At 46.0% G+C, this 11340-nt stretch overlaps 1 protein-coding gene across 1 annotated transcript in view; it reads right to left on the bottom strand.

Annotated features, from left to right (window-relative positions):
• L1CAM (L1 cell adhesion molecule) overlaps positions 1–10863 on the bottom strand; it is a 403835-nt gene extending 392972 nt beyond the window's left edge. Inside the window, exon 1 of the mRNA XM_053695800.1 lies at positions 10338–10863. The gene's annotated coding sequence lies outside the window, so the exon portion shown is untranslated. The remainder of the gene's footprint in view (positions 1–10337) is intronic.
• Positions 10864–11340: the final 477 nt, after the last annotated feature.

The raw sequence follows: 11340 nt of genomic DNA, 5'->3' as shown, positions 1-11340 counted from the left end.
CAACATACTAGGGATTTTGTGTTTTTTTTTCTTTCTATTTGTCTTCTCTATTGACTTCTATGAAGAATACGTGAACACTCACACAATTTGTGCACACCTCACTCAGCAAACAGCAGGCAAACTCACTGAGTATTCAGATTACTCAGCAAACATCAGTTGTACTAAATGTGTGCATACCACACTCCACAAAAAGAAGCAGTACTGAATGAGTGCAGACCACATTCCACAAACAGCAGCAGTACTCATTGAGTGCACACCAAACTCAGCAAATAGCAGCAATACTCATTAAGTGCACACTTCACTCAGCAATCATCAGTCACACTCACTGGTTGCACACCTCACTCAGCAAACAGTTATATACTGAGTGCACATATTACTAGCAATCAGCAGTCATATTGAGTGCACACCTCACTCAGCAATCACTAGTCATACTCACTGAGTGTACACCTCACTTAGCAATCAGTAGTGCTATACTGAGTGCACAATTTACTAGCAATCAGCAGTCATATTGAGTGCACACCTCACTCAGCAATCAGCAGTTGTACTCAATGAGTGCACACCTCACTCAGTAAACAACAGCAGTACTCACTGAGTGCACATCTCACTCAGCAAACAGTATTCAAACTCACTGAGTGCAAACCTCACTGAGTACATACCTCAAGCAGCAAACAGTAGTCACACTCATTGAGTGTGCACACCTTACTCAGCATTCAGAAATCTAACTCACTGAGTGATCAGCTCACTCAGCAATCAGCAGTCTTACTCACTGAGCGCACACCTCACTCAGCAGTCTTACTCACTGAGTACACACCTCAATCAGAAATCAATAGTCTTACTCACTGAGTCCACACCTCACTCATAAATCAACAGTCTTACTCACTGAGTGCTCACCTCACTCAACAATCAGCAGGCTTAGTCACTAAATGCACACCTCACTCAGCAACCATAAGTCTTACTCACTGAGTGCACACCTCACTCCCCAATCAGCAGTCTTACTCACTGGGTGCACAGCTCACTGAGTTGTCTTACTGAGTACACACCTCACTCAGGAATTAGCAGTCTTACTGAGTGTGAACCTCATGCAGAAATCAGCAGTCTTACTCACTTAGTGTACACTTCACTCAGCAACCAGCATTCTTGTTCACTAAATGGACACCTCACTCAGCAATCAGTAGTCATACTCACTTATTGAACATCTAAGAAAACAGCATTTATTCTCAATGCTGCACATATCACTCAGCAATCAGCAGAGGCACTCACTGGGTGCACACCTCACTGAGCAAACAATAGCAGTTCTCAATGAGTGCACACCTCACTCAACAATAAGTAGTCATGCTCACGTATTGCACATCTAAGCAAACAGCATTTATTCTCAATGGTGAACATATCACTGAGCCCTCTCCTCTGTCAGCAAACAGAAGTCTTACTCACTGAGTGCTCTCCCCTTTTAGCAAAGAGGTCTTACTTACTGAGCCCTCTACATTTTCAGCAAACAAAAGTCTTACTCACTGAGCTCTCTCCTCTCTCAGGAAACAGAAGACTTACTAACTGAGTGCTCTCCTCAGTAAACAAACAAAAGTCTTACTCACTGAGCTCTCTCCTCTCTCAGCAAACAGAAGTCAAACTCACTGAGCTCTCTCCTCTCTCAGGAAACAGAAGTCTTACTCACTGAGTGTTTTTCTCTCTCAGCAAACAGAAGTCTTACTCACTGAGTGCTCTCCTCTCTTTCAGGAAACAGAAGTCTTACTCACTGAGTGTTTTTCTCTCTCAGCAAACAGAAGTCTTACTCACTGAGTGTTTTTCTCTCTCAGCAAACAGAAGTCTTACTCATTGAGTGCTCTCCTCTTTCAGCAAACAGAAGTCTTACTCACTGAGCTCTCTCCTCTCTCAGCAAACAGAAGTCTTACTCATTGAGCTCTCTCCTCTCTCAGCAAACAGAAGTCTTAGTCACTGAGCTCTCTCCTCTCTCAGCAAAAATAAGTCTTACTTACTGGGGCATATCTATCAAGCTCCGTATGTAGCTTGACGCCCCGTGTTTCTGACGAGCCTTCAGACTCGCCAGAAACACCAGTTATGAAGCAGCGGTCTCAAGACTGCTGCTCCATAACCTGTCCGCCTGCTCTGAGGAGGCGGACAGATATCGCCACAATTCAACCCGATCGAGTACGATCGGGTTGATTGACAACCCCCTGCTGGCGACTGATTGGCCGCGAATCTGCAGGGGGTGGCGTTGCACCATCAGCTCACAAGAACTGCTGGTTTAATGCTGAATACAGAGAGCGTATTGCTCTCCGCGTTCAGCGAGGTCTGTTGGACCTGATCCGCACTGTTGGATCAGGTCCGACAGACCTTTGTTAAATAGGCCTCACTGAGTGCTCTCCTCTCTCAGCAAAAATAAGTCTTACTCACTGAGCTCTCTCCTCTCTCAGCAAACAGAAGACTTACTCACTAATCTCTCTCCTCTCTAAGGAAACAGAAGTCTTACTCACTAATCTCTCTCCTCACTCAGCAAAGAGAAGTCTTACTCACTGAGCTCTCTCCACTCTCAGGAACCAGAAGTCTTACCCACTGAGCTCTCTCCTCTCTCAGCAAACAGAAGTCTTACTCACTGAGCTCCCTCCTCTCTCAAGAAACAGATGTCTTACTCACTAATCTCTCTCCTCTCTAAGGAAACAGAATTCTTACTCACTAATCTCTCTCCTCTCTCAGCAAACAGAAGTCTTACTCACTGAGCTCTCTCCTCTCTCAGCAAACAGAAGTCTTACTCACTGAGCTCCCTCCTCTCTCAGGAACCAGAAGTCTTACCCACTGAGCTCTCTCCTCTCTCAGCAAACAGAAGTCTTACTCACTGAGCTCCCTCCTCTCTCAAGAAACAGATGTCTTACTCACTAATCTCTCTCCTCTCTAAGGAAACAGAAGTCTTACTCACTAATCTCTCTCCTCTCTCAGCAAACAGAAGTCTTACTCACTGAGCTCTCTCCTCTCTCAGCAAACAGAAGTCTTACTCACTGAGCTCCCTCCTCTCTCAAGAAACAGAAGACTTACTAACTGAGCGCGCTCCTCTCTCAGCAAACAGAAGTCTTACTCATTGAGTGCTCTCCTCTCTCAGCAAACAGAAGTCTTAGTCACTGAGTGCTCTCCTCTGTAAACAAACAGAAGTGTTACTCACTAATCTCTCTCCTCTCTCAGCAAACAGAAGTCTTACTCACTAATCTCTCTCCTCTCTCAGCAAACAGAAGTCTTACTCACTGAGCTCCCTCCTCTCTCAAGAAACAGAAGTCTTACTCACTAATCTCTCTCCTCTCTAAGGAAACAGAAGTCTTACTCACTAATCTCTCTCCTCTCTCAGCAAAGAGAAGTCTTTCTCACTGAGCTCTCTCCACTCTCAGGAACCAGAAGTCTTACTCACTGAGTGCTCTCCTCTGTAAACAAACAGAAGTGTTACTGACCGCTCTCCTCTCTCAGCAAAAAGAAGTCTTACTCACTGAGTGCTCTTCCCTTTCAGCAAATGGAAGTCATACTCACTGAGCTCTCAGCAAACAGAAATCTTACTCACTGAGTGCTCTCCTCTCTCAGGAAACAGAAGTCTTAATGAGCGCTCTCCTCTGTCAGCAAACAAAAGTTTTACTCACTGACCACTCTCCTCTCTAAGCAAACAGAAGTCTTATTCACTGAGCGCTCTGCTCTCTCAGCAAACAGAAGGCTTACTCACTAAGTGCTCTCCTCTCTCTGCAAACAGAAGTCTTATTCACTGACCACTCTCCTCTCTCAGCAAACAGAAGTCTTACTCACTGAGCTCTCTCCTCTCTCACGAAAAAAGAAGTCTTACTCACTGAGCGCTCTCCACTCTCAGCAAACAGAGGTCTTACTCACTGACCGCTCTTCTCTCTCAGAAAACAGAAGTCTTGCTCACTGAGTGCTCTCCTTTCTCAAGAAACAGAAGTTTTACTCACTACGAACTCTTCTCTCTCAGGAAACAGAAGTCTTACTCACTGAGCACTCGCCTCTCTCAGAAAACAGAAGTCTTACTCACTGAGCTCCCTCCTCTTTCAGGAAACAGAAGTCTTACTCACTAATCTCTCTCCTCTCTAAGGAAACAGAAGTCTTACTCACTGAGTGCTGTCCTCTGCAAACAAACAGGAGTCTGACTTACTGAGCGCTCTTCTCTCTCAGCAAACAGAAGTCTTACTCACTGAGTGGTCTCCTCCCTCAGCCATCAAAGTCTTACTCACTTAGCACTCTCCTCTCTCAGGAAACAGAAGTCTTACTCACTAGGCACTCTTCTCTCTCAGCAAATAGAAGTCTTACTCACTGAGCACTCTCCTCTCTCAGGAAACAGAAGTCTTACTCATTGAGCACTCTCCTCTCTAAGCAAACAGAAGTCTTATTCACTGAGCACTCTCCTCTCTCAGGAAACAGAAGTCTTACTCACTGAGCACTCTCCTCTCTCAGGAAACAGAAGTCTTACTCACTTAACTCTCTCCTTTCTCAGGAAACAGAAGTCTTACTCACTGAGTGCTCTCCTCCCTCAGCCATCAGAGGTCTTACTCACTGAGCGCTTTCCTCTCTCAACAAACAGAAGTCTTACTCATTGAGTGCTCTCCTCTCTCAGCAAACAGAAGTCTTACTTACTGAGTGCTCTCCTCCCTCAGCCATCAGAAGTATTACTCACTGAGTGCTCTCCTCCCTCAGCCATCAGAAGTCTTACTCACCGAGTGCTCTCCTCTCTCAGCCAACAGAAGTTTTACTCACTGAGCGTTCTTCTCTATTAGCAAACAGAAGTCTTACTCATTGAGCGCTCTCCTCTCTCAGCAAAGAGAAGTCTTTCTCACTGAGCTCTCTCCACTCTCAGGAACCAGAAGTCTTACTCACTGAGTGATCTCCTCTGTAAACAAACAGAAGTGTTACTGACCGCTCTCCTCTCTCAGCAAAAAGAAGTCTTACTCACTGAGTGCTCTTCCCATTCAGCAAATGGAAGTTGTACTCACTGAGCTCTCAGCAAGCAGAAATCTTACTCACTGAGTGCTCTCCTCTCTCAGGAAACAGAAGTCTTAGTGAGCACTCTCCTCTGTCAGCAAACAAAAGTTTTACTCACTAACCACTCTCCTCTCTAAGCAAACAGAAGTCTTATTCACTGAGCGCTCTGCTCTCTCAGCAAACAGAAGGCTTACTCACTGAGTGCTCTCCTCTCTCTGCAAACAGAAGTCTTATTCATTGACCACTCTCCTTTCTCAGCAAACAGAAGTCTTACTCACTGAGCTCTCTCCTCTCTCAGGAAAAAGAAGTCTTACTCACTGAGTGATCTCCTCTCTCAGGAAACAGAAGTCTTACTCACTGAGCGCTCTCCACTCTCAGCAAACAGAGGTCTTACTCACTGACCGCTCTCCTCTCTCAGGAAACAGAAGTCTTACTCACTGAGTGCTCTCCTCTGTAAACAAGCAGAAATCGTACTCACTGACCGCTCTCCTCTCTTGGTAAACAGAAGTCTTACTCACTGAGCTCTCTCCTCTCTCAGGAAACAGAAGACATACTAACTGAGCGCTTTCCTATCAAAGATCAGGTCCGCCAGACCTCGCTGAATACGGAGAGCAATACGCTCTCCGTATTCAGCATTGCACCAGCAGCTCACAAAAGCTGCTGGTGCAACGCCGCCCTCTGCAGAATCGCGGCCAATCGGCCGCCAGCAGGGGGGTGTCAATCAACCCGATCGTACTCGATCTGGTTGAATTGCGGCAATGTCTGTCCTCCTGCTCAGAGCAGGCAGACAGGTTATGGAGCAGCGGTCTTTAGACTGCTGCTTCATAACTGGTGTTTCTGGCGAGCCTGCAGGCTCGCCAGAAACATGGGGCCTCAAGCTCTATCCGGAGCTTGATAGATATGCCCCACTGAGTGCTCTCCTCTGTAAACAAGCAGAAATCTTACTCAAAGAGCGCTCTCCACTCTCGGTAAACAGAGGTCTTACTCACTGACCGCTCTCCTCTCTCAGGAAACAGAAGTCTTACTCACTGAGTGCTCTTCTCTGTAAGCAAGCAGAAATCGTACTCACTGACCGCTCTCCTCTCTTGGTAAACAGAAGTCTTACTCACTGAGCTCTCTCCTCTCTCAGGAAACAGAAGACATACTAACTGAGCGCTTTCTTCTCTCAGGAAACAGAAGTCTTACTCACTGAGCTCTCTCCTCTCTCAGCAAACAGAAGTCTTACTCACTGAGCGCTCACCTCTCTCAGCAAAAAGAAGTCTTACTTACTGAGCGCTCTTTTCTCTCAGCAAATAGAAGTCTTATTCACAGAGTGCTCTCCTCCCTCAGGGATCAGAAGCCTTACTCACTAAGTGCTCTCCTCTATCAGCAAACAGAAGTCTTATTTATTGAGTTTTCTCCTCTCTCAGCAAATAGAAGTCTGACTCACTGGGGCCTATTTATGAAAGGCCTGTCGGTCATGATCCGACATTGCAGATCATATCTGACAGACCCCGCTGAATGTGGAGAACAATACGCTCTCCGCATTCAGCATTGCACCAGCAGCTCTTGTAAACTGCTGGTGCAATGCCGCCCCCGGCAGAATCGGACGCTAGCAGGGGGGTGTCAATCAACCCAATCATATTCGATCTGGTTGAATTGTGGCGATGTCTGTCCGCCTCCTCACAGCAGGCGGAAAGGTTATGGAGCAGCTCCATAACTTGTGTTTCTGGTGAGTCTGAAAGCTCACCAGAAACATGGACCCTCATGCTCCATACAGAGCTTGATAGATAAGCCCCACTGAGTGCTCTCCTCTCTATGCAAACAGAAGTCTTACTCACTGACCGCTCTCCTCTCTCAACACACAGAAGAATTACTCACTGACCACTCTCCTCTGTCAGCAAACAGAAGTCTTACTTATTGAGTGCTCTACTATCTCAGCAAACAGAAGTCTTAGTCACTGAGCTCTCTCCTCTCCCAGGAAACAGAAGTCTTACTCACTGAGTGCTGTCCTCTGAAAACAAACAGGAGTCTTACTCACTGAGTGCTGTCCTCTGAAAACAAACAGGAGTCTTACTCACTGAGTGCTCTTCTCTCTCAGCAAACAGAAGTCCTACTCACTGAGTGCTCTCCTCTCTATGCAAACAGAAGTCTTACTCACTGACCGCTCTCCTCTCTATGCAAACAGAAGTCTTACTCACTGACCGCTCTCCTCTCTCAGCAAACAGAAGTCTTACTCACTGACCACTCTCATCTGTCAGCAAACAGAAGTCTTACTTATTGCGTGTTCTACTATCTCAGCAAACAGAAGTCTTAGTCACTGAGCTCTCTCCTCTCCCAGGAAACAGAAGTCTTACACACTGAGTGCTCTTCTCTCTCAACAAACAGAAGTCTTACTCACTGAGTGCTCTCCTCTCTCAGCAAACAGAAGTCTTACTTAATGAGTGATCTCCTCTCTAAGCAAACAGAAGGCTTCTTCACTAAGCACTCTCCTCTCTAAGCAAACAAGTCTCACTCACTGAGTGCTCTCCTTTCTAAGCAAACAGAAGTCTTACTCACCGAGTGCTCTCTTCTCTAAGCAAACAGAAGTCTTACTCACTGAGTGCTCTCCTCTCTAAGCATACAGAAGTCTTACTCATCGAGTGCTCTCCTCTCTAAGCAAACAGAAGTCTTACTCACCGAGTGTTCTCGCCTCTAAGCAAACAAAAGTCTTACTCACTCAGCGCTCTACTTTCTCAGCAAACAGAAGTCTTACTCACTGAGCGCTCTCCTCTCTCAGCCAACAGAAGCCTTTTTTACTGAGCGCTCTCCCCTCTTAAAAAAGAGATGTCTTACTCACTGAGTGCTCTCCTCTCTCAGCAAACAAAAGTCTTACTCACTGAATGCTTTCCTCTCTCAGCCAACAGAAGTCTTACTCACTGAGCGCTCTCCCCTCTTAGAAAACAGATGTCTTACTCTCTGAGCGCTCTCTTCACTCAGCCAACATAAGTCTCACTCACTGAGCACTCTCCTCTCTCAGTAAACAGAAGTCTTACTCACTGAGCACTCTCTCTCAACAAACAGAAGTCTTACTCACTGAGCACTTTCCTCTCTCAGCAAACAGGAAGTCTTACTCATTGCGTGCTCTCCTCTCTTAGCAAACAAAAGTCTTACTCACGGAGTTCTCTTCCCTCTTAGAAAACAGAAGTCTTTCGCACTGAATGCTCTCCTCTCTCAGCCAACAGAAGTCTTACTCACGGAGTGCTTTCCTCTCTCAGCCAACAGAAGTCTTACTCACTGAGCGCTCTCCCCTCTTAGAAAACAGATGTCTTACTCTCTGAGCGCTCTCTTCACTCAGCCAACATAAGTCTCACTCACTGAGCACTCTCCTCTCTCAGTAAACAGAAGTCTTACTCACTGAGCACTCTCTCTCAGCAAACAGAAGTCTTACTCACTGAGCACTCTCCTCTCTCAGCAAACAGGAAGTCTTACTCACTGCGTGCTCTCCTCTCTTAGCAAACAAAAGTCTTACGGAGTGCTCTTCCCTCTTAGAAAACAGAAGTCTTTTGCACTGAATGCTCTCCTCTCTCAGCCAACAGAAGTCTTACTCACTGAGCGCTCTCCTCTCTCAGCAAATAGAAGTCTTACTCACTGAACGCTCTGCTCTCTCAGCCAACAGAAGTCTTACTCACTGGGCACTCTCCTCTCACAGCAAACAGAAGTTTTACTCACTGAATTCTCTCCCCTCTCAGCAAACAGAAGTCTTACTCACTGAGCGCTCTCCTCTCTCAGCCAACAGAAGTCTTACTCACTGATCACTTTCCCCTCTTAGCAAACAGAAGTCTTACTCACTGAGCACTCTCCCCTCTTAGAAAACAGATGTCTTACTCTATTAGCATTCTCCTCGATCGACAAACAGAAGTCTTTCTCACTGAGCACTCTCCTCTCTCAGCCAACAGAAGTCTTACTCAGTGAGCACTCTCCTCTCTCAGAAAATAGAAGTCTTACTCACTGAGTATTCTCCTCTCTCAGGAAACAGAAGTCTTTCTCACTGAGCACTCTCCTCTCTCAGCCAACAGAAGTCTTACTCAGTGAGCACTCTCCTCTCTCAGAAAATAGAAGTCTCACTCACTGAGTATTCTCCTCTCTCAGGAAACAGAAGTCTTACTCATTGAGTGCTCTCCTCTCTCAGCCAACAGAAGTCTTACTCAGTGAGCACTCTCCTCTCTCAGAAAATAGAAGTCTTACTCACTGAGTATTCTTCTCTCTCAGGAAACAGAAGTCTTACTCATTGAGTGCGCTCCTTTCTAAGCAAACAGAAGTCTTACTCAGTGAGTGTTCTCTTTCAGCAAATAGAAGTCTTACTCACTAAGCACTCTCCTCTCTATTCAAACAGAGGTCTAACTCACTGAGTGCTCTTCCCTCACAGGAAACAGACGTCTTACTCACTGAGTGCTCTCCCCTCTCAGCAAACAGAAGTCTTACTCACTGAGTGCTCTTCCCTCACAGGAAACAGACGTCTTACTCACTGAGTGCTCTCCCCTCTCAGCAAACAGAAGTCTTACTCACTGAGCGCTCTCCCCTCTCAACAAACAGAAGTCTTACTCACTGAGCGCTCTCCTCTCTCAGCAAACACAAATCTTACTCACTGAGAGATAGGTCACTAAAAATAAGGTTCCTGTACTTATGGGTTAGATAGAGACACAACCTCCCTAACTTTACAACAACCCTTTCAGCAGGGAGACAGTTGATTATAGCCGGTACCTCTGTAGAAATGGGCATGCAACTGTATTGTGAGCTATCCCAGTTATTAGCCAATTGCAAACATAACCAATAACCTAATCGGGGCAATTTGGTCTTTAGCTGCGCAACTCATATACTATACCCAACCAGCAAATGGTTAAAAGGGGAGCATGATGTATGTGTTTATTATTTATTCATGTTTAGAGCCAATGCTGGCTCCATCTTCAGAAATACATGTGCCCATCCCCCCACTGCTCAAGCATTTGATGACGTCATTAAAATCTCTTCTCACCATTTTTGGTTAATCTATTTTTTCACATTCTGATTGGTTATTACACAAATATGTGTCCGCAGGGTGTGTATTGAGACTGCAGCCCACAGCAAATACAATCACAAAGACAGATAACGTCAGTCTAGAATGTCGTTATTAATTAGATGTATGTAGGTTTGCCATGTGTGAATTAGTATGTGTGTGTATATATCAATCACTGTATACACACCTATAGAATATAAGCACAGCTCTCTCATTACAGATATAAAAAAAATCCCATTATTTATCCTACCCCGCCCAGCTGAGGCTATAAAAGCGATGCAAATCACCTGTGCACTGAGGATACAGCAGCAATTAGCCTGTGCCAGAGTGCTGCAGAGGATCCTACCTGCTTGTATATAGAACAATAGCTAGCTCAGGTACTGAAGGTGTGCAGTCTGGTCTTTCAATTGTCTCAAGGTGTGCAGCCTGGTCCTTCCCTTCTCTCAGGGTGTACAGATTGGTCCTTCCCTTCTCTCAGGGTGTACAGATTGGTCCTTCCCTTCTCTCAGGGTGTACAGATTGGTCCTTCCCTTCTCTCAGGGTGTGCAGCCTGCCCCTGTCTAAGGGTGTGCAGCCTGGTCCTTCCTCTGTCTCAGTGTATGCAGCCTGGTCCTTCCCTTGTCTCAGGGTGTGAAGCCTGCTCCTTCCCTTGTCTCAGGGGGTGCAGCCTGGTCCTTCCCTTGTCTCAGGGTGTGCAGCCTGCTCCTGTCTAAGGATGTGCAGCCTGGTCCTTCCCTTGTCTCAGGGTGTGCAACTTGCTCCTGTCTAAGGATGTGCAGCCTGGTCCTTCCCTTGTCTCAGGGTGTGCAGCCTGCCCCTGTCTAAGGATGTGCAGCCTCCTCCTTCCCTTGTCTCAGGATGTGCAGCCTGGTCTTTCCCTTGTCTCAGGGTGTGCAGCCTCCGTTACAGCAGCTGCCTGTGAGCCACTAACCCACACGATGATATCACCAGCTCCTCCTCTCTCTCTCTGATGCTGCAGCACACTCACTAGCAATCTCTGCCTGCTGAAATCACTCACATCCTACAAGAAGCAGCTGCCACAACAGACATAATCCTCTACCTGCCAAGATTTGGACATAAGAGCAGAAGAGAGAGAAGGGGCATTTAATGGCTGAATACACAAAACATTTGTCTAATGACTTCATACATTATTTAATTTGCAGGTTATGTTAGTCATTCAGATTTGATGCTTTGGAAAATGAAGATGCAGTGCATCAGATAATGTGCATAATTTATATGCCTTGTGTTTTCTTTAGGGCAGCAATAATTCTTAGTTCTCTAACAAAGACAAAACCAAAGAAAGCAAAAGGACTGTTGCCTCAAGATCTTACATTCAGGCTCAGTGGGAT

This window comes from Bombina bombina, chromosome 12 (genome assembly GCF_027579735.1).
Source record: "Bombina bombina isolate aBomBom1 chromosome 12, aBomBom1.pri, whole genome shotgun sequence".
NCBI lineage: Eukaryota > Metazoa > Chordata > Amphibia > Anura > Bombinatoridae > Bombina > Bombina bombina.
Note: the sequence above shows the minus strand (reverse complement) of the source record. Positions and strands in the feature narration are given on the sequence as shown.